Here is a 25180-nt window from a genome sequence, read left to right as displayed (position 1 = left end):
ATCCTTGTTCAAGGAGAATTGGGTGGGAACTGTTTTGTTACCTAAAGACATCAATCCTTGTGGATACCAAGGGGAATGTATTGATTTGTTAGGGTACATGGAAGCTGAGATTAGGTTTCAGGGACGATCCATTAAAGGGAAAGTGTACGTTGCTTGTTCTGGGCCAGCAATTTCGGGTTGGGGCCATCAGTATGACCTTCACATTGTCATTGATCCTAGAGCAACGCAGCAGGTGATGGTTGTGACTGAGATGACTGCTGAAATGATAGTTGAAGGCATGTCAGACTTGTTTGCTGAACGTATTGGTGAATTGAAAGGCTACGTACATAAGATTGTACTCAGGGAGAATGCGGTCCCGATGCAACACAAAGTGAGGAAAGTGCCTTTTATAGCTAGACAAGAGGTTAGGAGAATGCTAGATGATATGCTTGAGCACGGTGTGATTGAACAGATAGAGATTTCACCTTGGGTTTCGCCAGTTGTGATCACGACCAAATCGGATGGCAAATTTAGGTTCTGTGTGGACCTTCGCACACTTAACCAGAATATTGTTGTGGACAATTTTCCACTTCCAAATATCAACAAATTAGTCTTGTCATTAAAGGGTGGTAGGTTTTTCTCCAAACTAGATCTACGGAGTGCGTACCATCAGATGAGGTTACACAAGGACTCAAAGGCGTTGACTGCGTTTATCACTACTGAGGGGGTTTACCAGTTTACCCATATGCCCTTTGGTCTCGCGTCTGCGGCAGGGGTTTTTCAGAGGATGATGGGACCAGTTTTGAAGGGGATAAGTAACGTAGTGTATTTTCAGGATGATGTTCTTTTGTTCGGAGAGACGATGATGCAGCACAATCAGATTTTGAAGGAGGTTCTGATCAGGATGGAGCAGTCAGGTTTAACCTTAAGTAAAGAAAAGTGCAAATTTGCTGTAGAGGAAGTGGAGTATTTGGGCTACACTCTCTCTGCATCTGGTGTGCGGCCTAAGAGGGATCTTTTAGAGTCAATAAGAAAGGCACCTGCACCATGTGACCAGGATCAATTAAGATCATTTCTTGGTCTTATTAAATACTATGCCAAGTTTGTAGAGAATTTTGCAGCGAGGACTGAGAAGATCAAGTTGTTGCTAAGGAAGGGGTGTAAGTTTGTGTGGGCTGATGAGCAGGATGAGTGTTTTGTTAATATCAAGAAAGCGATATGCGACGCAAAAATCCTAACTCCATTCGATACTAAGTTGAAGTCGGTGGTGACTGTTGATACCAGTGCCGTTGGTATTGGTGCAGTGTTAGCGCAGGAACATGACTCAGGTTTGAAGACAGTAGCTTTTGCGTCAAGGACACTTACCAGTTCAGAAAGGAATTATTCTATTATTGAACGTGAGGCGTTGGCAGCTGCATGGGGTTGCGAGTACTTCAGGATGTACTTGTGGGGATTTGAGTACGTTGTTGACAGACCATAAACCGTTACTCAAATTGCTTTCCCCGGGTGGTGCAGGAAAAGGGTCAGCAAGGTTGGCTCGATTAGCTGCTAGGCTTCAAGAATTCGTGTATAGGGTGGAATATATTCCTGGGTGGAAGAATTCTCAGGCTGACTGCTTATCTAGGCTTCCCTTACCGTGGGAGGTTGTAGACAAGTTGGGTGTTGAGGCTATGCAATCAGAAGGATCCGTGGCAGCCATTGATGAACTGGTGGATATTTGTACTGGCGCTATTAACAAGAGTAAATGGAATGCTTGTATGGCCAATGATGAGGTGTTGAGGTGTGTGAAGGATTTGATTGTGAAAGGTTCTAGGAGAGAGAGTACCCTACCTTTGGGTGTTCGTCCCTATCTGAAGATTTTAGAGGATCTATCCATTTTAGATATCGAGGGAAATGTCATCATGAAGGATGATAAGTTCATTCCTCCTCATGAATTAAGGTTCATCTTGTTTAAGTTGGCACATGAGGGACACCTTGGGCAATCACTTACGAAGAGGAGAATCAGAGAGTTCTTCTGGTGGCCGGGAATGGATCGGCAGGTCTCTGAGTTGGTTGAGAGGTGCGTGGAGTGTCTCGAGAGTGAGAAAAGATTGAGAGTGGGATGTCAGGGTGATGTTGGGAACATTGATAATCCGAATTTGCCCTGGCATACTGTTTGCCTTGACTTTATTGGTCCATTTCATTCTTTGAGTCAAGACATGAAATTTGGGTTTGTCATGATTGATGTCACTTCCAAGTGGTTGGTGGTGAAATTCACTAAAGAGATAACGACAAAATCCACAATCTACTTGTTGTCTGAGGTCTTCGGGGAGGAGGGTTACCCTGTTAGACTCATTACTGACAATGGAACCCAATTGGTTTCTGAGGATATGGTTACATTTCTGGATGCTTGTGGTATTGTTCACACCAGGACCTCTCTGTACAATCCACAAGGGAATGGTGTCGTTGAGAGGGCTAACAGAATGGTGAAGGGCGCTATCCAGATGGCTGTGAGTTCTGGTGGGTGTGTGAGAGACATGGTTAATGACTTAGTTTGGGCGTATAGGACAACGGAGAATGGTGTTACCAGTAGAGTTCCGTTTGACATGATGAGGGGACGGCTGGCTGGTACCAAACTTGTTCCAGCTTGGTTGAAAGAGTGCATTGGGTTGGCGGATTTGGGTGGTGGTTCATCTAAGGTTTGTGATGGGTTGAATGAGAAAAAATTAGCAGCAAATGATTGGGTAAAAGTTAAACCTGGTCGTGTAGGTCTGGGTCTTACCAAGTTCAGAGGTCCTTTCAAAATTAAGTCAGTTCATGACAAGTTTGTGACGCTTTACAATGGTGAATACTGGAATTTGAGGAGGGTTGCTCTCTACAAGAAGGCAAATAATGTCAATTCTGATGGTCTACAGTCTCACCCAGCTCCTGGGCAGGCGGAAGAAGATGGAGACACCTCTGGTGGTGACGCTTGCTTGTTGCCTCAAAGGATCAGGAGGCAACCCAGTTATCTTCCGGATTTTGTCTATCATTAGTGCAGTAACGTAAGGTGTGGGCATATGTCCTGTGGTTTTTTTTTTTTTTACTTTCTATGGTTTGCTTCTTTTGCTTTTGTTTGGAAGGAAGGAGGATATGTTGTATTCTTTTATTTTACATCTTCCCTTTAAGTAGAACATTCTATATCTGCTGATGTCACCTTGCAACTTAATGCTCTGGTGTTCTCTTATTGTCAGTTGCTCCTGAGCCTTTAATGGGAACACCAGCTTTTCTCTGTACTTCTATTAAAGTACCTTAACTACCTCAATGGCTTCATTGACTTAATAACTTCGATTACATCAAGCAGCTTCCAAGAGCACACTGTGTAGTGGTCAGCAGGGATCCGTAATGTGTTTACAATGAGAAACCATACGTGGGCGCAGCTCCTGTCTGTTATTAATGTACCGTTTTACCTTTGAGACTGCTGCAGTGACAGGTGCTGACCCTCAGCAGCTCTGGGTCAGACTCTCTGCTGGTCCCACACCTTCCTGTGCCGCCTCAACAGAGCCACAGGAGTGAAGCCGCTCCTTGGGGAGGACCTGGGGGGGTGGAACTGAGATCCGCTGGAAGGAGCGGCCCAGCTCGCCCAATCAGCACCTCAGAAGCACATGTCTTAATCATCATTGTGGTCACTGATGGAAGACTCTATAAATAGACACTAATTACGGATGGGAAGTGAGAGCTGGGTGTGCTCAGTATTTGCAGAGCCACGGCCTTCAGTCTCACGATGACTCAGTCACTCCTCCATTGCTGCTTTGAGGCTGCTTTACTGCAGGGATGGTCAGTCCTCCCGATTAGCAGAAATGTACAACATCTCTATTTCTAGATCTGCGCTGGCCCTCGGCTGCTGCGCTGCTGTGCTGGGCCGCGGCAGCTGTGCTGGGCACCGCCTTCTGTGCTGCTGCTCCTCTCTCTCATTGAACCCTGTTCCTAGCGCTGCTTCGGAATGACCAGCTGCACCTAAGGGTAGTGTCTCAACAGACAGTTAGTCAGTCACTCGCTACTGGGAATGGACACATGCATCCCGCACCCATCCATCACAGGCATCACGAGTGAAGTGACTCTGCTAATAAAAGGACCCTGGTGCATGTGCATGTGGCCAGTTCAAGTGACTATAGTCCTGGGTCTGTCATTATTTCTACTGCATGTGGTTCTACAGCCCAAGACCCTACAATAGCGGCGAGGCAGGTCTGGATCCGGAAAGTTTTTGTCAACAGTACCCTTGCACATTGGTAGGCGTCGTCTGCAGCTCCCCGTCAGTCGTCAGCGCCGTGATCGTCGGGATGACGTCATCTGAGTACTTAGACGCCGCCCTCGTGCGCTGACGTCTGTTCTTCTTTTTTCCGCGCCAGCTAGCGCAGATCCGGGAAGAGCAGTACTCTTAGTCACTTTTTGACTAACTTTTTGGTCTATTTTGGATCTCATTTTCGAGTCGACTTCGACTCCTGGTACTGTAGGGATGCCTGGCTTCAAGCCGTGCGACGCCTGTCACCGCCTGATGTCGGTGTCCAACCCCCACCATCGGTGTGTCTACTGCCTCGGGGCCGACCACGACGACAAGTCGTGCCCGACTGCCGGGCCTTGACCTCGAAAGCTAGGCGGGAGCTGTCCCGCAAGCTACTCGAGATCCGACAGTCGGCTCTGCACCGCTCGAGGAGGAAGTCGAGGCACCGGTCATGGAGCCCCAGTCGTCGCTTGTCGAGTCATCGCCAGCACTCGTCGGTCTCCAAGTCCTCCGGTAATGCCGAGGCACTCCAAGAAGAAGTCGAAGAGGCGACATGGCTCTTCAGACTCCCCTCGCGCGACGCGGCTGAGTGTTCAGGCGACACTGCCTGCGCGGCTCCATTGGAGCTGGAGGCGCCGCCTCCAGGCCCATACCAGTCAGTCCCTGGCCTGCGAGCGATGCGGGAGGAGATTAGTGATTTCCTCATTGCCATGAGGACTCACTTACCTCTGTTGAGGCCTGCCGGCGCGCCTTCGGGCCCCGCAGACCAGACTTGGGGCCTTGGCGGGCCGGTGGCTCAGGCTCCGGCGCCGTCGTCTACTTCGGTCCCAACGCTGCTGGACCCCGTGGGATCCGTGCCTGGATCCCAGTCGACGCCAGTTGACTTTACGACTCCTCGGCTGGCGACGACCCCATTGGTGTCCTCGGACGACGTCTGCCCCAGTTTCAGCCCTGGTCCGGGTCTGGCGTCGGAATGGCGCCGCTCGGCGCAGTCTCCGGCGTCGATGGGTGAGGCCTTCACCTACGACCCGGCTCCGTCATTCCAGCCTTTTTACCAGGACACGGATGAAGGGGAGGACTGGGAGGGGTCTGAGGACCCTCTGACACAGCAGTGCCAGTTAAACCAGGACTGGGCAGATGAGCTGGGGTGGCCAGTGGTTTGGACACATCGCCCTACACTGGATTCATCTCTCCTCCCTCCGTGGCTACGGAGGAGGGTGCTACCTATGGTGTTGTGTTGCGCAGGGCAGCCAAGGCCTTGGCTCTTGAATCCCCTGCTGCGGCCGTGAGGACTAACCTCCTCACTGAGGTGCTTCAGCCGCCAGTAAGCTCCTCTGAGCCTCTACTGCCGTTCAATGAGGCCCTCACGGACGTTCTGATGGGCACCTGGTCCAAACCCTCCACAGTGTCCCCTGTGGATCGGAACGTGGCCTGACGCGACCGCCCGGCTCCGGGCGACCCTAGCTTTCTATCCGTACACCCCACCCCCGAGAGCCTGGTGATCCAGGCTTCTACGTCTCAGACCGCATTCCTGGCCGCAAGGTTTGATCGGTTTGGGTAGAAACGGTTGTCCTCATTGAGTTTGGGGTTGCGGTCTATCAACACCGCTTGCCTTTTGGGCCGTTATACTCAGTCTTTGTGGGACACGGTTGTGGACGTGCTGCCCCAGTGCCCGGAGGAGTCCCGGGCCCGGCTCGCCCAAGCCCTTGCGGAGGGGCTGGATGCGGCGCGGTATTCCATCAGGTGTGGACTGGATACCACGGACTTGCTGGGAAGGGGGATTTCCACGACGGTGGCGGTTCGCCGCCATGCCTGGCTAATGTCCGCCAATTTCTCGGGCGATGTCCAGGCCACGCTCATGGACCTGCCCTTTGATGGCCATCCCCTCTTTGGCGACAAAGCAGATAGTGCGTTCGAGCGTTTCAAGAACTCCTGGGCTACGGCCCAGGAGTCCAGCGCCAGCAAACGTCTGCTTTTCGCCCCTTTTGTGGCCAAGGAAGGGGCGCCCCCACACGTCCTGCCAGCCACAGGCCGCAGAACCAGCCTCAACGTGGCCGCGGACGTGGTAACAGCCGTGGCGGTGCCAGGGGACAACAGCAAGGTCAGTCCACATCCGCTCCCGCAGCATCTGCCTCAAAGCCTTCCTAGTTTGCGCTTTCAGGCCCATTCGACGCCAGTGGGGGGCAGGGTCCGCCATCACCTTCTCCACTGGCGCTCCATCACGTCGGACAGGTGGGTGCTGCAAATCGTCCGAAGGGGCTACTCCCTCCCCTTCAAGGCGACCCCTCCAGTCATGCCACCGCAGTACCACTGCATGTTGGGCGATCACTTGCAACTACTGCAGAAGGAAGTTATGCCCTCTTGGCCAAGGGGGCCATCGAGCACGTTCCTGGGCCAGAAGTAGGACGTGGTTGCTACTCCCACTACTTTCTGGTACCTAAGAAGGGCAAACGAGGCCTACGCCCTATCTTGGACCTCCGGAGCGTCAACGGCTTCCTCCGGAAGAAGTTCAAGAGTCTGACCTTAGCTCAGGTCCTAGCTTCCCTAGACCCTGGCGACTGGATGGTAGCTTTGGACTTGCCGGACGCATATTTCCACATTCCCGTCCTGCCGGCCCACCGCCTCTTCACGGTAGGCCACGAGCACTTTCAGTTTACCGTGCTCCCCTTTGGCCTTACCAGCGCCCTTCGGGTGTTCACGAAAGTGATAGCGGTGGTTGCAGCTCATCTGCGCAGATCAGGGGTTCCAGTCTACCCCTATCTCGACGACTGGTTGTTGAAGGCGGGCTCGCTCCAAACAGTTGTCTCCCACCTCCAGACTAGGGCCGACCTCCTGCACTCACTGGGGTTCTCCATCAACGTGCCGAAGTCGCACCTGTGCCCCTCTCAGAAGCTCCTTGTCATCGGAGCGGTTCTGGACTCGGCGCAGTTTCGGGTTTATCCTCCCGAGCAGCGGGTTCGGGATATTCAGGCTCTGATTCCGATCTTTCAGCCTTTATCCCGAGTTTCGGTCAGGTTGACGCTGCGGCTCCTGGGGGTGATGGCCTCCTGCATCCTTCTGGTGCATCACGCCAGGTGGCGGATGCAGGCTCTGCAGTGGAACCTGAAGTTTCAGTGGGCACAGCATCAGGGCAACCTGTCCGACCATGTCCTGATCTCGGAGGGCACTGCGAGTCCGTTGTAGTGGTGGCTCACAAACCGCGATTGGGTCAGCTGCAGATCCCTCTCCCTACCCCAACCAGAGTACGTAGTAGAGATGGATGCGTCCCTCCTGAGATGGGGGGGGGGGGGGCACATGGGAGAGGTGGAGATCAGGGAGGCCTCTGGTCTCCGGCGGAGTCCCGGCTCCATATCAACCTTCTGGAGCTGCGGGCGATCCGTCTTGCACTGAAGGCATTTCTACGAAAGTGGGAAATGCTGTACGCTGAGGCTCTTGCCTAAAATCAGTCTGATGAAAGCTGGGGATGCAACAGAAGAACGACCAGCCGTAAGAATGACGCCAGCGTTTGTTCAACAATCCCGTAAAACGCGGGGGCCTAAGTTATCAAGAAAGACGTCATGGAGCTAGAAAGTCGACTAGCCGCGCGTCAGTGTGATAAATGTGTAGTCAATAAAGATCAAAAAGCAAAAATAGTGTACTCGAGTTAAAGGGTGAAAGGTGAAAAAACGTGATTTGTGAAACAGTGAAAAAATCGGAATCAACAGGAAAAAGAAAGAAAACCAGAGTGCAAATGAAAGATCAGCATCATAAAAGAGTGAAAATCCGGAATAATGAATGGGGGTCTGTAGGAGAGTAGGGTCTGCAATCCTATGATCACCCAGATTTTTGCTTTTTGCTGCACTGGTTTACGACTTTCCCTGGCTGTGGGCCTGCTAATCAGACCCACAGCCTAGCTGTTCTCTCTATCCAAATTGTACTCAGGTACTGAATTGGCACTGGGCCCTCTCCAAGTCCCTGTACCCAGGGCTGAGGTGCACCCAGAAGTCTCCCAGGGGCTGAAGCATGTATTGTGCCACCCCTGGACTGACTAACTAAACTGACACAACTGGCTGCCCGACAGCTGGGGCAAGGTGGTGTACTCACCCTTTGCTTTAGATATAGTAGACCTATATCTAACCCTAAAATGGACACACAGATCTCCTATCAGTCACTCCTATGGCAGGCCTTAACAATCCTGAAGGCAGAGTGCTTGGAATCGTGTGAGATGGTGCTCTGGCATGAGCTGAGCCTGTCTGCGGGTTTCGGGATCTATCCCTTAGCCGTTTCCATGATATCGCATACCATATACTCTTAAGTGCATTATAATCCTCGCGGTTATATGCCAACTCTGGTATCGCTTTATCAAAACATGTCGAGTAAGGTGTCATACGAATTGGAATACTAACCCCTCGCCAATTCTGGCGACGGGGTTAGCATTCCACCCTTCTAGAGGGACACGGCATGTATGTAACCCCTAACCCCGGTTAAAGTCAAACAGGGCCTCAGCTCCACAAAATGGATGCTGCCACCGAGACACAAGTCTGCCCTCCTGCTGCTGGGAGTCCTCCCAGAGCAGGAGATAAGGACAAAGGGTGTCCTGCCAGGGGCGGTGCCAGCACCGTCCCAGACAGGATTTTGTGTATCCTAGGTAGGCAGGGCTTCAGAGGAAGGTGACTGCAAGTGGCACCCCGGTGCTCACTATGCATAGGCCGGCTTGAACCAGTTCCAGGGACACTCCAGACCCTGAGCTGGGGAAAAGCCCGCCAAGGAAGTGGGTGTAACCACCCCCCTCCTGGTCCCACCCATAGGGCAGGACTTAGTCGCGTGCCAGCCCCCTTTTCCCAGATAAAGGTAGGAGCAGGCCCCCTTCCAAATTAGATCATCTTTGGAATCAAGACACGACTTTCTGCGAAAGGACTTCAAGATTTCCTTCTTCAAGATTCTCCCTTGTGACTAAGGAGTAGTCACCCTGCATCCGCAGGCACCAACGCAAGAACACTGCGGTCTGCTGCAAGTCCTTCCTCCGGAATCCGACTGCCCAGCTCGACAAGACCCGGCTTCCCTGGCACCTCCGACCTCTACTCACCTCACAGCCAAGCTGAGAACCGTGAGTGCGACGAGACCTCAAGGGACCGACTATTGCCAAGACTGCACGACTTCTGCACAGCAAGCCCGCCGAGTAATTTCCTGGTGAGTGCTTTGGGGTCCGAGAAGCCCCGACCCTGAGCAGCTCCAGCACCGAAGATCAGCCCCCCAGCATCTCCACGATCGGCGTGGGGCCCTTCTGCTTTTTGCTGCTCACCGCGTTGTTTGGCTACTAGCCCGTTGGCTTGTGGCCTTCTGAACGACGCCCGACGACATCACTGCTGCTGGTCTGGTTGCTCCAGACTGGCTCTTGCTCCCTTCCAGAAGAGGAGCACCCCGGACCCTCCTGGTCCACTCAAGATGCCATTTTGAGTCCACCGCGTGGGCTTGAATTAGCCAAGGCTTTGTTGCCCAATCCTGGGTTCTTCGACGCCGACAGCTTCATCCATCGTGGGACAGCTCGCCTCTCCATCCTGGTCGCCGACAACGCCTCCTGGTCCGTGAGATCTGCAGAGCCAGCGTCGCCCACTCACCTAGTCGAGGTGACTACCATCCGGTGCCCTCCTGGTGCCCACTGACTACTGGCTAGTAGTCACGAACTTGGTCCCCTCTGCTTTCAGGTGTCATCCATCTTCCAGATCCAGGCTTGGATCAACTCGTACTATCTTCACTGGTCGCCTGCCAGCATCTTTCGTCCAGGCTCCTGGTCCGGCAACGAGGATTCCCGACGTATTTTGAGACATATGCAGCTGCAGCCCCTGGGCTAGGTAACTTCGGCATTTCGGTGCCCCAGCATAGCCTCACTATCCAAGGGTCAGGATCCACTTTCGTTTTCTCCCTACCAGGTCGGGTTCGCCCGTGAACACTAACTTTAGCGTTACTAGCTTCCATAGACTTTGTCCCGCATCCCGCGTGAGAGTGCACACTCTGCACCCGAGTCCCCTGGGCCTCCTAGAAGTAATCTAACGATTCCTTAGTCAAGTCCTAGCGATTCCAGAGCCTATTAGTACTGTACTTACCTGCTAGTAATTTCGCATTCCACTTTTATGGTATATGGTTTTCCGTGCCCCTCGGGCATTTGTGTATACCGTGCTAACTTAAGTATTTTCGTAAGAGTTTTGTTGTGTGCCTAGCACCCTGTCCTCATAAAGAGTACAGGGCTGTTGTGATTCTAATAAATACATTGTTTATTTTCATAACACTTGTGTGGTGTCCTTTCACTGGGTGTTCAAGGGGTAATGTGATGGTAAAACAGCTGGCTTAACACGCCCTCTAGAGTCTTAGCCTTAGACTGCTCGTATCCATGCTACTAGGATAGCTGGTCTATAAGGTTGACTTACAACCAATCATCAATAAGGGTTGTTTGGACTGATATATAGTGATCACTAGAATAGTGAGCACTGCACATCAGGCCAACTTCTCACAGGGTCTTACCGAACACTTAAGGCACGGAAGCTAAAAAGGCGAGGAGCCAAATAAGAAAAAAGCAAGGAGGTACACCTTTCCGCCTATACCACTTCTGCCCAGAGTGCTGAAGAAGATCAGGCGAGACCGGGCCCAAGTCATCCTGGTGGCTCTGGACTGGGTACAAAGATACTGGTATCCCGAGCTACTCAGCATGTCAGTCGATCCCCCGATTAGTTTGCTTCTTCAGGAGGACCTTCTGTCGCAGCAGCAGGGGACGGTCCTTCACCAGAACCTGTCCAGTCTCCACCTACATGCGTGGAGATTGAGCGGCGACAGTTGAGGCCGTTTGACTTTCCTCCTGAAGTCTGTGATGTGATTCTGGCAGCCAGGCGTCCCTCCACAAAATCGGTATATGCCTGCAGCTGGAAAACATTTGTGGCATGGTGCACAGCATAGGCTTTGGATCCACTTTCTTCCCCCCTTTCAGAGGTTCTCCTCTTCCTTCTTTCTCTTGCCCAGCAGGGCTCTACTCTGGGCACTATCAAAGGCTACCTCTCGGCCATTTCAGCCTTCTTGAGGCTTCCTGATCAGCCTTCTCTTTTCATGTCCCCTGTTGTAAATAGATTATTGAAAGGCATCACACACAGGTTTCCTCCTCTTCCTTTCGTGATGACTCAGTGGGACTTGAGCCTTGTACTGACTTATCTGATGTGCGCTCCCTTTGAGCCACTTCGTAACTGTCCTCTACGTCTTCTGACTCTTAAAACTGCATTCCTGGTTGCTATCACCTCTGCCAGAAGAGTGAGTGAGCTCCAGGCTCTGTCTTCTAAAGCTCCTTTCCTCTCTGTCCATCCGGACAAAGTTTTTCTGAGGACTTGTCCTTCTTTCCTGCCCAAGGTGGTTACAGCCTTTCATAATCGGGCAGTCCATCAGCGTGCCCACCTTCTTTGCGCCTCCGCATCCCTCGAAAGAGGAAGAGAGGCTCCACTGTCTGGACCCAAAACGTGCGCTCTCCTTCTATCTAGACCGCACACGCCAGTTCCGGGTGGACGACGAGCTCTTTGTTGATTACGTGGGCGCTAAGAAGGGACGGGTGGTGCACAAGCAGACCATCTCTCTGTGGGTCGTTTTGTGCATCACGGTTTGCTACTCCTTGGCGAAAAAGGAGCCTCCTGTGGGGCTACGCGCCCATTCCACTCGGGCCACGGCGGCTACTACTGCCCTGGGTCGGGGAGTCCCCTTGCAGGACATCTGTCAGGCAGCTACGTGGGCCTTGCTGCACACGTTTGCTAATCACTACTGCCTGGACAGCCAAGTCCGGAGAGATGGCTTTTACGGCCGTTCCGTTCTCCAGGACTTCTGGTGTGATCTTGGTTTGCAGACCCACCACCGAGGTTGGTATTGCTGGGGTATCTATTCTAAGGTAAGGAATCTAACACTAACCTGTTTCTTTCAGATGCACAAGTTACTTACCTTCGGTAACGATATATCTGTAAGAAACAGTAGTTAGTGTTAGATTCCTTACTGCCCCCACCCATCCTCCCCGTTCTGCAAACCGATATCTAGGGTTAAGGACATCCCTTTCAGGGCCCTAGTTTTATGGCACCAGTGTCGGTTTCTATCATGGCTCTGCATTCCTGGCGCGGAAAAGCTATGTACAGAACTGATGTCAGCGCTCGAGGGCGCGGCTAAATACTCTTACGTCATCCCGACGATCACGCAGCCGACGTCAGACACGGAAACGCAGACGACGCCTACCGACACGCGTGGATACTGCTGATAAAAACTTTCCGGGTCCAGCCTGACGCCTGGGAATAGTCTAAAGCATGGGTACTCACAAACTTTCTCTCGGGGGCCAAATTTACAGTGTGGTTTGTGTCCGAAGGCCGCACGGTGGGGGCGGGGTCAATGGAGAAGGGGGCGGGGCTAGAGCAACAAAAAAAACTGTGACCATGAGGTTGAACACAGGTCCCTGCAGCGGACGCCTTCGTCCACTGAGCCACCTTCCCAGCATGCACACATCTCTCTCTCTCTACCTCTTTCTCCCTCTCTCTCAACCTTTCTCTCAACCTCTCCCTCCCTCTCTCCATATTTCTCCCCCTCTGTCTCACTCACTCTGACTGTCTCCTTCCCTCTCTCCCTCTTTCTCCTTCCCTCTCCCCCCTCTCTCTCCTTCCCTCTCCCACTCTGTAGCCCTCCTCACTCTGTCGCCCGCCTCCCTCCGTCTGTCACCCTCCCCCTCCCTCTGTGTCATCCTCCTCCCTCCTCCCTCCCTTCTCCCTCTGTCACCCTCCTCCCTCCGTCACGCTCCTCCCTCCCTCCTCCCTCCTCCCTCCTCCCTCCCTCCCTCCTCACTCCTCACTCCTCCCTCCCTCTGTCTGTCACCCTCCCTCCTCCCTCCCTCTGTCTGTCACCCTCCCTCCTCCCTTCCTCTGTCTTTCACCCTCTGTCTCCCTCCCTCTCCCTTTCTCTGTCTCGCGGTCTCCCTCCCTGTCTCCCTCCCTCTCCTTGTCTCCCTCCCTCTCCTTGTCTCCCTCTGTCTGTCTCCCTCTCTTTGTCTCCCTTCCTCTGCCTCCCTCCTCCCTCTGCCTCCCTCCTCCCTCTGGCTGTCACCCTCTCTCTGTCTCCCTCTGTCTGTCGCCCTCTCTGTCTCCATCTGTCTGTCTCCCTCCCTCTGTCTGTCTCCCTCGTCTGTCTGTCTGTCTCCATCCCTCTGTCTGTCTCCGTCTGTCTCCCTCCCTCTCCCTTTCTGTCTCTCTCTCTCTCTCTCTCTGTCTCTGTCTCTGTCTCTGTCTCTGTCTCTGTCTCTGTCTCTGTCTCTGTCTCTGTCTCTGTCTCTGTCTCTGTCTCTCTCTCTGTCTCTGTCTCTGTCTCTCTCTCTCTCTCTGTCTCCCTGTCTGCCTCCCTTTTCCTCCCTCCTTTCCCTCCCTCCTTCGCTCTCCCTCTGTCTGCCTCCCTTTTCCTCCCTCCTTTCCCTCCCTCCTTCGCTCTCCCTCTGTCTGCCTCCCTTTCTTTCCCTCCCTCGCTCTCCCTCTCTCTGCCTCTTTCCCTCCCTCCCTCTGTCTGCGTCCCTTTCCCTCCCGCCCTCACTATCCCTGTCTGTCTCCCTTTCCCTCCCTCCCTCGCTCTCCCTCTCTGCCTCCCTTTCCCTCCCTCCCTCGCTCTCCCTCTCTGCCTCCCTTTCCCTCCCTCCCTCGCTCTCCCTCTGTCTGTCTCCCTTTCCCTCCCTCTGTCTGCCTCCCTTTTCCTCCCTCCTTTCCTTCCTTCCCTTGCTCTCCCTCTGTCTGCCTCCCTTTCCCTCCCTCCCTCGCTCTGCCTCCCTTTCCCTCCCTCTCCCTCCGTCTGTCTCCATTTCCCTCCCTTCCTTTCCCTCCCTTTCCCTCCCTATCCCTCCCTCTCCCTCTGTCATACTCCCTTTCCCTCCCTCTGCGTCTCTTTCCCTTCCTCCCTCGCTCTGCCTCTGTTTCCCTTCCTTCCTCGCCCTCCCTTTTCCTCCCTCGCTCTGCCTCTTTCCCTTCCTCCCTCGCCCTCCCTTTTCCTCCCTCCGCCTCCTTTTCCCTCTCCCTCTGCTTCCCTTGCTCTCCCTCTCTCTCCCTCCCCCTCACTCTACCTCCCTCTGTCACCCTCTTCATCTCTAGATAAGTCGAAAAACAAACCTTTTCTCATGTATAGACCTTTGTGAAAGCTAACTTTGCAAAAACAGCTATGCAGTGCTGTGTGCAAAAAGCAAATGGTAAAATGGTGTTTAAACTTCTAATAAGCCATGCTAACATAACATGCTTGCAAAAGGAGGCACTAAACCATACTACAGTACCCCCACTAAGGAAAACCCTTTGTTGGTAGTCCCTGCCTCGCGCTGCCTGTTGCCACCCCAGTAAGAAGATAGCCGGCTCCTGAAAGGAACTCTGGATGACTCGAGCAACCTGTTACGGCTACAAGCATGTCCGGGCGAGGCAGGCCCCCAGCGAAGCACATAGAAGCTGCCAAAATACCTGAGCAGCAAGAAACTGGAAGTGCATGAAGCAGCACAGCTCCTGTAGCTGGCAAGAAGTTGCCACTACATACACCACTGCAGGAGCCTTGCCACAGAAGGGGACAATTATATTACAAGGGGAGGGCATCTGCCCACACCCAGTCAACAGATCACTGTGCAGCCCAACCACAAGGAGAGAAGAGAGTGGAAGGAACTGAGCACTGCTTCACACATCCCAGCAACAGGCTCGCCAAGAGAGTGCCACAGACCCCCATGGACTGCTAATCAATCGAACAGAGAGACTCTTAATCCCCCAGAAGTCAGCCAAGCAAGCCTCATGGAAGGCGTAAGGAGAACATACCCTGCGTGCACTCCCCCAGGGACCGTCTGATGCTGCTAAAAGTTAGGGAATTGCACCACACCCCCTCAAAGAGAACGACCTCCACCTCAAGAAAGAAGAGTAAGCATGCCAAGCGCCAGAAGAGGGCGTCTTGAAGAAGGACCCTGAGCGCGGAGTCAGACATGCGCTGACACTTGCACCCAGAAGCTTGACCGCACCGGCAGGCACCAAGGAGAGTAAGATATCTCCACGAAAAGAAGCACTGTTGAAGGCAACCGGGAGAACCTCCACATCTCCACCGCACAATCAAAGTACTGCAGAGGGACATAGACAGCACAGAGTGTCCTCCCTCACACTGCCTCAAGATGGAGTCGCCACTGGCCCAAGACAGGCAAGAGGAGAGTCTTGCACCCCACGTGGCAAGCTGCCACCGCAACAGGTGCTCCTGCAACATGTGGCCGAACACCACATCGCAATGAGCACGTCACACGGAGTGTCTGACCCCGTCAAGCATGCCTGAATGGAGACAGTGCTCTTCATGGCCTTGTACGAAGAAAGATTTGTCTATCAAAACAACCCATACAGCGAACACATACAAAAGTGGTATCGCTATATAGATGATATCTGGTGCCATTGGAATGGGACCTCAGAACAACTAGCCCAGTTCCATGAATGGCTCAACAGCAGGCATCCGGATATCAAATTCAGCATGACACACAGTGATTCACGCTTAACGTTTCTAGACGTTGAGGTCTTTCACCAAAATAAAGTATTAATCACTACACTACACCGAAAGCAAACAGACAAGAACACCATTCTCCACTACCGGAGCTTTCATCCAAAAAGCTTTAAAGAGAACCTACCATACAGTCAATTACTAAGAATTCGAAGAAATTGTTCCAGAAAAGATTATTTGACACATGCAGAAATCTTTTGTGAACAATTAGCGAAACGAGGTTACCCGAAAAAAATGTTGAAGCACGCAACAAAACGTGCATGGTTTACACCAAGAGAAGAGCTGTTGACCAATAAAGTAAAAAAAACATTAGAACAGTTGGTATGTGTCACAACGTTCGGCCCATTCACAAATCGATATAAATCGATAATTTTGAAGAACTGGCACCTGCTGTCTAACCTAGATGCTCCATTTGCTAAACCAATGTTTGCGCTAAAAAAAACCAGAAATTTAGGTCAACAATTAATACGAGCAGACCTTGGCATATCAAAAGCAAAAAGTGATTTGCGCGCCCTATGGAACCTGAGCCCAGTGCAAGGACACCATAAGTGTGGCACATGTATAGCATGTGCAAGCACCATAGAAGGGACCATGTTTGAGCATAATAACATAAAATGGAGCCACAAAGAGTTCACCAACTGCAAAAGCAAAGATATTGTGTACGTAATATTGTGCCCATGTAACAAAATTTACATAGGGAAAACAAATCAGCAAATCACACAAAGATTGGCACAACATCGCTCTAGGATCAAACAAAAAATAACAACTGCACCCATGGTTTAACACATTATAGATGCAAACCATACAGAGAAAGATCTGAGGTGGTCCGTTCTCTCCGGAATAAAAGCTCCATTAAGAGGAGGCAATGTAGAAACGCTGTTACTCAGGAGAGAAGCGTATTTAATCATGAGGTTCAACTGCGTGGATACAGGACTGAATGAACAACTAGAACTTGAAAGACATTAACACGCCCTCTGCAGAAAACACTAACATCTAAATATGTCAGGACTACATCTCCCATAAACCCTGTAAACACATGACACGAATAAAACCAACCAGTCATGTGACTCTGGCTGTGTAACTATCCGTTCCACACAGAAGCCGGCTGGAAGACATTGAAAACTTTCATCAAAACTCTCGGGTAAGATAACTACCGAGGGAAGCATAGAAGCACATGAGCAATAAAGCGGAACGCGCAATTAAAACGATTTCTTCGTTTTTCCAGCTACACGCGAGAAATTTGAAAAAGAGACAACCAGGACGCCGCCTCCAGTGCGCGAGCAGCGGTCAGCCTGCGGGCTGAAACACCAAGTAAGCAATGTTAAAACATAGAAAAATAACGCCCGGCAAAGCTCAATGACTTTAAACTAACTTTAGCCCAAACCTTTGTCACCGGAACAGACCCAGCCTCCTTCGTGCATTGAATGAAGCGTGGTTAAAGCAATCCGAAAATAGAAAAACAGAACCCCCATTGAAGACCCGCTCCTACAGCGTAAATAGGTAAAGTGATGTCCTGACATCTTACCGATTTCAGTAAAAATGAAAAGAGACCAATTGTTCAAATAAATTGAACATGTATATATTGTGCTCTTTACCCCTGCAGAACGGCCTACTAGTCAGAAGCGCTATTACAGACAGACAGAAGAACTATTCTCTGCGGAAAGGTAAAATTATATGTAACCATGTGAAGAGTATTCACTCAATGTCAGAGAGAGGCCCCATTCTCAAAACATCCCATGTTGTTTTCACACAGGTACCCACCTAACCTACGCCCTGAAGAAGAGCCTGACGAGTAAACACACAGGCTTGGAAACGCGTCGGCGTTTTTTTTTTGGTTCACCAGAATAATTGAACTTTTATTAGCGCAAAGTTAGTTTGAATAATGGACTATAAATTATGACAAATATTCAACAGTCATAAAATTTCACTTTCGCGCTACTAGACCCAAAATACAAAAAAATGGTCAAAAAATGGTCTAGTGTTAAAATCAGTTAGTAGGGTACAGTTCACTCTTTCCTCACGGATATGTATATTGTGTAAAAATTGTTCCCTGGAAATCTTGTTTGTACATTTGTAATATAAATGTTTGTTCATATCGTTCAATGTAAGCACTGTACATAGGATATACCCACTTGTGTATGACACAGCAAACTCCCAGACAAATAGAACAATCCTCACAAGTTACAAAACTTGTAACCTCTGAAAAAAACAATAACACCTACTGATTACATATAGTGGTGTACAACAAAAAAACTGCTCAAAATAAAAAAGTGGCAGAAACAAAAAGTGACTGGGTCTCCAATTTCTATTTACAATTGTATGGTGTCCTACCCAGCGCTCAAAAGGGCACAACCCCTCTTTATGTTCCCAGTGAATGGAGACAGGAGCAGGTGCTACAACAGCGCAGGCTCGAGGCATAAGCACGACGCCCTCGAGTGAAGGTGACCAGCCATTCTGGGAGAGGAGCACCGTGAAGACCCTTGAGGAGTTGATCGGGCTGGCAAGAAGTCCGCGCAAAGAAGAGTGACAATCCCATCACCAGGAAGAACAAGACGACCACAGGTGTGCCGGAGAGACAGTGGGGAGAAGAACGAGGACTCTCACCACCACAAGACAAGAGCGCACCCGCAGATACCAGACAGCCACCAAGGCGGACTGACTTCCCTGGAGACAGCTCAATGGGAGAACCAAATGTAAGCCGCAGCTAGTGCGAACCGCGTCTCTCCAGCGCTTCCCAGTGTGACCGTTCATCCCAGAGCGTCCGCAATCTAAGTTGGACGGCAGCCCTGCTCCCGACTGCAGTTCTCTGCAATGGCTGGCTCTTAGAAATAGGTTGTTTACAGTGCTAGTGAGCTTGGAGGCCACACAATTCAACTCCACACCACAATTCCACACCAAACCACATAATTCCACTACACACCATATACACCCAATCCCCATTACAGATTTCCACATCATGTCACGTAATGCCACTTCACTCTGACACCCAATACCACTCCACATAATTGCAGTCCATGGCACAATTTCACTCTACTGTACAATGCCAGTCCACAGAATTACACTACACTCAATACCACATAATTACTATCCACACAATTCTACGCCAGACAATTCCACAACAAACACTTCCACTCCAACCAGCATAATTATCTGTTCCACATTAATTGTAATCCACACAATCTAATTCAACATCATGGCACATAATTTCACTGCACTCCACGCCACACAATGTCACTCCACTTACATCCACACCATGAAGCATAGTTACACTCCATTTAATTCCACTCTGCACCTTGCCACACATTTCAACTCCACACCACATACATCCACTCCTTAACTGTGGGGATGGGAACAGACTCACGGAGACTAGTGCTAGAGGTAATGCAGGTTTTATTGTTTTGAGGATACGCCTGCGCTGTATCATCTTCCTGTAGTAGGGAAGGGGGATGTCAGTCTGCTTCATATAGTCTGTCCTTGCGTCTCTCCGTTCCAGACCGCCTTACTTCCCGGTGGCTTCTGGGACTGGTGGTCTGGTATTCCGCCGTGATGTCGTCACGCCCAATACTCCGTGGAAGGAAAGAGATATGCAGGTATTAGTCCAGGCGTACTTGTGGGTACAAAGGGTAGGGAGTGAGGACCACAAGTGAACAGTAACTCCTTAATGAAATAGTGCCGGTTTGGTGAAGGGGTGGGGTAGTGCACTGGATCTCCGTGTGTAGGTCTCAGGGAGGTTTAGACCACTTACGACCCGCCCCGCCCGCAAAGCGTGACCGTACCTGTGTGAGCCACACTTCCCTTGAAGTGTGGCTGGGGGAAGCGCCTCTAGGTTGGCCTCCTGGCTTGTCGCAGTCGTCTCCTCTCGCTCATCATCCATCCACATTTTTTGTAAAGCGCACAATCACCCATAAGGGTCTCTAGGCGCTTGGGGCCGTCGGGAAGATTAAGTAAGCTATTGCCCAGAGTCACACGATGCTGAGCTAATCTGCCGCCGGGGATCGAACCGTGATCCCCAGATTCCGGAGTCAGTCGCTCTGGCCGCGGCGCTCCCTGCTCTCCTCTCCTCCTCTCCTCGCCTCGTCCCCGATGTTCTGGGCTCCTCTGACGTCTCCTCCCTCCTCCTCCGTCCTCCGATCTTCTCCACTCGCCTCCTCCGTCCTCCGATCTTCTCTGTTCGCCTCTGTCCTCCAGTCTCCTTCACTCGCCTCCTCCGCTCTCCAGTCTCCTCCTCCCAATCTCCACTCCGTCGCTCACTTCGCCTCTCCAACCAACTCCACTACCTCCAGGTGAATAACACACCTGTGTGTTTTCGGGGCTGGGTTTTACCTTGGGGCTGTGGGCGTTTTCCGCCTCCAGTTCCGCCTCAAGCTCCGCCCAATTAAAGAAGCAGTGTTCACCTTGTGTGTCCGGCTCGGGTCTGCTTGTAATGTCCTCGGTAGTCTTCCAATTTTCCGAGTGCTGTTCGGAGAGAGGTGAGAGTGATAAGCTTGGACCGTTGGGGTTTCTAGGGTCATCCGGATCCCCCTTGTTACAATAACATACGGCTAAAAGACATTGACAATAGCTCTGTTGAGACCTGTTCGCTTTGCAATGCTTGTTTTATTCCTTCTGCTTTTAAACTGGAGAATCTGCTGAAATTGGAGACCCTAGGTAGAGACCATAGATGCCCCACCATGTGAATTGTATCAGACACCACCTTGGATCCGGAAACTTGCCATAGCTACTTCACACCAACCGGCAGCATCCTCAGACTGTCAACTCTGTAAGTCTTCTGGATTTGGCAGCAACTCCACTCAACTTTTCTGTGTAGTTACAGACTCCAAACAATTCAGGATACACTGTGCTGTGATACGTCCTCCCCCAAGAAGTCCGGTTTCAAGCAGTTTCGAGACTGCCTCTAGTAGATGTCGGTCATGGATCCTCCGCTTGTCTGGGTTTGAAGCATGCCTGGTTCTATTTGTCCAGTGTCGTGCAACAGATGCCCTGTGATGACCCAAGGCCATCGGGGAGCACATGGTCCAGGTGTAGGTCACAAATCGCAACCAACCTCTCTTCCTGTATTCCACGTTCTGAGGTCATTCACAGCCTCAGCCCCAGGCCCAATCTCCATTGTAGTGTAAGTCCAGAAACGGACCTTGTTGAGATGGATTGTAGTGTAGTTCCTATATTCCCAATAGGCTCTGCGCATTGGAATAACATAAACAATAGTTTAGACGTAGGACGGAGGTCGACTAGGTCTCAATTGAATATGTTAGACTTGATTATGAATGCCAGCTAGCTCAGAGGTCACTAGAAACTTTCTCGAGTAAACAAGGTGTTAACTTTCCTGAATAGACAAGAAGGGATTCGTTTCTGACAACCGCATAAACATGACAACTTTGCTACCTCTAGAATAAGGAGTATATCTCCAGAGTCGCGGAAACAATAGATAACTATTTCACTCAGTCAATCGTGCATACTTAGTTTCACCAGAAGCGCAGAGAAATAGAGAGACGGGCGTTTTCAATAAAAGTGGTTATTTATTGAACAGTCTTCTTTCTCATGCAAGAGAAGTGAGTTGCCACAATTGCAATACTTGTCATAAAGTAAAGTACGTACAGTAAAAGGAGTATTATAAAATAATACTGTAAAAGCATGGTATGGTTTCTAAGCCATACGGTATCTTAAAATGGATAAAATATATACATAGATAAAACCATGACTAAACGTACTCAACTGGTGCTTCTAAGATACGCCTACCCCGGTGTACCTAACCTAAGCCTAGTACGTGGGAAGGAGTAAGTGAGCTGCAGTTTAAGTTAAGATAGTTTTGCCAAGAATTCTCTAAGGATCTAATCAGCTCCGTACCTTGGTTATAGAATGAAGGAGGTCTTGTATCTCTTTCTCAGGACTCGATCTCCCAGCAACCCGCAAGGGTGACTGGAAACACTGGAGCTGGATTTCTCGGCAAGAGAAAAGACAGCGTCTCTCTCAGTGCGTCAATTCGAGGGTCTGCTTCCTTCGGCACTTGCCACAGCAGGGCGTCGGGCAAGTAGATAGCTGATCTGCTCCAAACCACTGTGTGTTTGCTAGGGCAGCTGCTGGTATATTTATACCTGGAAGGTGCCGAGTTTGACGTAAGGTTGGACATAAGACGTCACAAAGAACTTGCAGTTCTTTCAGGACTCCAAGAGTTCTTGGACAAATCAAAACAGAAGCAGGGGGGAATTCCCGGGTTGCTGGTGGCTTGGTTTGTTTTTAGAACGCGTTGTACTTTCTAGGAGTCTATGGGAGTAGCCTTGCCGTATTTGGACTGCATTGGCTATGTCTAAATATGTGTATGATTCTTATGCCTTTATAAGGATATGATTTGTTATCACCACATAAGGGCATAAATCGGGAATATTTAAGTAGGGTCCTAGATACGTTCACAACAGGATGGCTCTGTGTATCTAGATGTGATGCGCTTTGCCCAAGAAAGGCGCCTCTTGAAGGCTTTCAAGCCGATTCCACCAGAGCCAACGCTGCTACTACCGACTTGTCTGTTGCCACTTGATCTGACCAGGATTTTCGTCAGGCATTACTGCCTTGACTTTTCAGTCCAAAGGAACGCCATTTTGCCTGCTTGCTTTATCAGGATTTCCTGGGGGCAAAGTCCACTTCTAAGACCCTCCACCTTTTTGTGAGGTACTGCCTTGTTATTGATTCACAAGATGAGGAATCGTCTGTTAAAGTATCCACCAAAAAAGCATTACTGAAGGTGAATACTTCGTTCTTCTGATTAATATTTCTGACTGGAGATTGCTCTCTGTGTGCCCTCCTCTCCATTCTGGGGAATAGACTTTTTGTGTTATAAAGTTCTCAAGTTAGATCTGGCACAGTTCGTTCTTAGATTGTCAGTTGCTTCATGTCCAAAGGCATGGAAAACAGTCTTTGCACTGACATCAGCATGCAGGGGTGGTGTCTTTATACAATTCTGTATTGTCAAATCTGGAGTTGACGCAGAGTCTGATGTCACTACATACCTACTTGTGTGAGATATTGTAAGTTTCTGGAACCAGTCTGGCACCTGAAAAGATTCACGAGGCAAAGAAATTGTGGTTTTTAAGGGTGTTACCAAAGGGAACCAACTTGTTTGTTTTACTCCCTTGCGGATGTGCAGACGAGATGAAGCCTGCTGGTTTGAACTGAGATGGTATTCCAGATCCTTATGAATGGCAGGAGAAAGCTGACGGGAGTCTCATCTTTTCCTTCCTCCATTTCTTTATTTCTAGTCTGGTAATGTTGTCTCAGCTGCTCGCCTCGTGCCTATTCTAATCATGAGTCCCACTCTGCACCTCTGGGCAATAGCTTGCTTAATCTCTACAACGGCCCCAACAACGCTGAGGATGCCTGACTTCACCTTGGGCGTGCCCAGGAGTGGGCTCCTCACAGGGAAAGGCCAGGAAGGGTTCCTCGGTGGTATTCGTACAAGCACCGAGATGCCTACAAGTGCGTAATCATTTCATCATCATCATCATCATCATTTCATTTCATTTATCTCTGTAGTCCACAGTGATGGGGTAGTAGGTTAACAATGCAGCAAGACTTCGATGTGAGGCAGGCCAACAGTGAGCTTGTGTAGTGGCGGGGAGGGCTACTTTGCGGGTTTTCAACTTGCGACACATGGTCTGCATAGAGGGCACTCTTCAGGTGATTTCAGTTGATTTTTGGCTCACTGTTTAACTAAATGGGACGTACACCACCCATGCGTTGGTTCTATAGTCTGCTTTTGGTACGAATATTGCTGTGTGGAGCGGTTAGAATTTACCTGGAGGTCCACCAGTGTTGGCCACTAATTTCACCTTGGTTGGGTTCCGCAAGAGCGCGTAGTTTACACAGTGCTTAATTGTGTTAAGCGATGCACTGCATCAGTTGGAGATCTTGCACCTGGTGGTCTTGGGCTCTACAATGAGCTTCCTGCATGTTGCTTGGTCACCACTCCTAATAGTTATTTTACACAGTGCTTGGTTGTGGTTAGTGGTGCACTGCATCGGTTGGAGGTCTTGCCCCTGGTGGTTTTGTAGTTGGTGTCCCTGGGCTCTGTGATGAGCTTCTTGCGTGTCTCTTGGTCAGCACTCCTTCTCCTAGTTGATATTTTACACAGTGCTTGATTGTGTTTAGTGGTGCACAACATCGGTTGGCGGTATTGCAGCTGATGTAGTTGGGGGTCTTGGGCTCTGCAAGGAGTTTCATGCCTGTCTCTTTAAAAGCTCCATCTTATGATAATCAATAGTTTTGGTCTTTAGAAGCTTCAGTGCGCCGTGGTCATCTGCTGTCACTTGGAGGGCGTGGTTAAAGTTCTGGAGGAGGGGCTATCCATGAGCGACTGCGCTTCACACTTAAACACCCAAGTGTTTAGCTTGGGGAAGGCCGACAGGCATCCACACCAGTCCGCGCCCTAGGTTTTTGAAATACCGACGCCAGGAGAATCCAATGAGGTGTGATACGCAGAGACGCGGCATGGTTCCCTTACCTAGGACACCAGCAAATGTCATAGATTGCTGAAATAAAACTGTTTTTCTCATATTCCTATATAGAGAACAATGTAAAAAAAAAAAAAAACAGTACCACGAGTGTGGGTAACACAATACAACACACAAGTAACACGACAAAACTCAACATTATGCAATGCGTTCTTGAGCATTGGCCACTGGGATTAATCAAGTTCTGTTTCAGCAGCTTTAGACTTTGGAAGATTAGCATTTGGGGACACTTATGAACCGTGCAATATTTTTTATGAATGAACAGTCTGCAAAATCTATCAAGGTGTGAGGTAAGATACAAAATGGTCAAAAATATCAATTTGTTAAAAAAATAAAACCGTTACCTCACATGTGCCAACAACAAAACATAAAAATTCCTGGCCAGCAGCAGGCCATCACTTCTGGTATGTACCCCCCGTGTTAACAGAGAACAGGCGGGAGGACGGTCATTCCGTGTTCTAGCTGCGTCCCTCTGGAACGCTCTCCCTAGCACCATCGGGAACCTTCAGGATTTCAGGGTGTTGAAGGCCGTCAAGACCTGTCTTTTCTCCTGATTTCCCTCCAGTCCCAGCCTCCCCCCTCCTTTCTGTCTTTTTGGTGCGGATTTAGCGCTGGGACGCCCAGTCGCTGGGGCAGCCATGCGCTTTACAAATCTGATAACATGGGTTCAGGAGATGAGGACACCTATAATATGCATTATTTATCTTCACTCTCAACTTCTTTTCTAATGAAGTGTGCCCCAAAATATGAAATATATTATTCGTTTTCTCTCTCAGCTTCTTTTCTAATGAAGTGTGCCCCAAAATATGAAATATATTATTCGTTTTCTCTCAGCTTCTTTTCTAATGAAGTGTGCCCCAAAATATGAAATATATTATTCGTTTTCTCTCTCAGCTTCTTTTCTAATGAAGTGTGCCCCGAAATATGAAATATATTATTC

General features: G+C 50.2%; 1 protein-coding gene across 2 annotated transcripts in view; it reads left to right on the top strand.

Moving 5' to 3' along the window:
* Window positions 1-25180, top strand: part of AGPAT1 (1-acylglycerol-3-phosphate O-acyltransferase 1) — a 250685-nt gene that overhangs the window by 182582 nt on the left and 42923 nt on the right. The window lies entirely within an intron of this gene.

This window comes from Lissotriton helveticus, chromosome 5_1 (genome assembly GCF_964261635.1).
Source record: "Lissotriton helveticus chromosome 5_1, aLisHel1.1, whole genome shotgun sequence".
NCBI lineage: Eukaryota > Metazoa > Chordata > Amphibia > Caudata > Salamandridae > Lissotriton > Lissotriton helveticus.
Note: the sequence above shows the minus strand (reverse complement) of the source record. Positions and strands in the feature narration are given on the sequence as shown.